The following is a 1,666-nucleotide window of genomic DNA, read 5'->3' as shown; positions in this document are numbered from 1 at the left end:
CAAAAAAAAAAAAAAAAGGATAATTCAGTTTAAAGGCTGCCTCCTGAGCTGGGTGCAGTGGCTCACACCTGTAATCCCAGCACTTTGGGAGGCTGAGGTGGGCTGATCACGAGGTCAGGATATCCGGACCATCCTGACCAACATGGTAAAACCCCATCTCTACTAAAAATACAAAAATTAGCTGGGCGTGGTGGCTCCTGCGTGTAATCCCAGCTACTAGGGAGGCTGAGGCAGGAGAATCGCTTGAACCCAGGAGGCAGAGGTTGCAGTGAGCTGAGATTGCGCCACTGCACTCCAGCCTGGCAACAGAGTTAGACTCCATCTCAAAAAAAAAAAAAAAAAAAAAAAAAGGCTGCCTCCTCCAGGAGGCCTTCCTGACTCCCCTGTTTAAAGAGGTTTCCCGACTGGTTCTTCTAATTCTCCCATAGCCAGAGTTGCTTGTTTCTTTCATTTGTATAGTGAAAAAAGAAAAGAAAAAAAAGAAAACAAAACAACTTTAGTTTAAAAGAAAAAAACACACCTCCTCTTGGAAGCTTTCCAGGAGTGAGTCTCCATTCAGTTTTCATCACATTGGTCAATTTAGCAGCTTGAATGGGAGAAATGAAACCTTTTTTCCACTTGGGTAATCAGCATCTTCACTTCTTATGTTGTATAATTCTTACAGTGTAATGCTTCAGTCTTTTTTGAGTAGAGCTTTCTGCAGCACACACTATGTGCCTGCACTGGGCACTTCGCAGCCCAATTGGGTACCACAACAGGCTCTGGAATCGGGCAGTCCTGGGTTCAAGTCAATCCCGGCCCTCCTACTTCCAAGATGTGTAAGTATTGGTCACGCATTCCAGCTACCCAGTGCTACGTAACAAATGACCCCAAAACTTAGTGGCTGAAACAACAATATTTATTTTGCAGTTTGGGCGGGGTTGGTGAAACAGTTCATTTCTGCTCTACTTGTCCACTGGGGCGGCTCCAAGCCTGGGGGCTGAATCATCTACAGGCTCACTCTCTCACATGTCTGGTGGTTAGTGGGGACCAGAGCTGGAGTTGTTAGCTAGATCACCTCGTGCGGTCTCCCCATGAGGCCTGGGCTTCCTCCCATCATGGTGGGTGAGTGGCCAGAGAGAGGGAGAGAGAGAAAGAGAGAGAGAAACAAACTGGGTGGAATCATGTTGCTTTTTATGACCTAATGTTGGAAGTCACAGATGAACACTTCTGCCATACTCTGTTGGTTGAGGCAGTCACAAGATCTGCTGAGATTCAAGTTGGGGGCACACAGACCGTGCTGCTCAATCGAAGGAGCATCAGTGTTACATTGTAAGAAGAGCAACTGGGATGAGATACACCCTCTGGAAAATATTAATCAGCTACAAGAAGTATCTTCACCTTTGGGAGATCCTTTACCGAAATGTGGAGCATAGAGCCCGGCACACAGAGAGAGGCCACATGTCACACAGCTGCAGGATGTGCTGGCAGCAAGGACGGTCACCCTGTCTACAATGTGGCCAGTTCTGGACTCTCAATAAGTCTCATCTCCTTTGTGGTATCCCTGGTCTGAACTGACCCTGAGTCCAGAGTCCCTACATCAGCCCCACCTAAACCCTCCCCACCAGGGCCCTGTTGTTCTCAAGGCTTCCCTGGGTCTGCAATATAGATTCTTAACTCCCCAAAT

The sequence above is a fragment of the Piliocolobus tephrosceles genome, chromosome 20, assembly GCF_002776525.5.
Source record: "Piliocolobus tephrosceles isolate RC106 chromosome 20, ASM277652v3, whole genome shotgun sequence".
NCBI lineage: Eukaryota > Metazoa > Chordata > Mammalia > Primates > Cercopithecidae > Piliocolobus > Piliocolobus tephrosceles.
The sequence above is the reverse complement of the archived record's forward strand: the minus strand, read 5'-3'. Positions refer to the sequence as shown.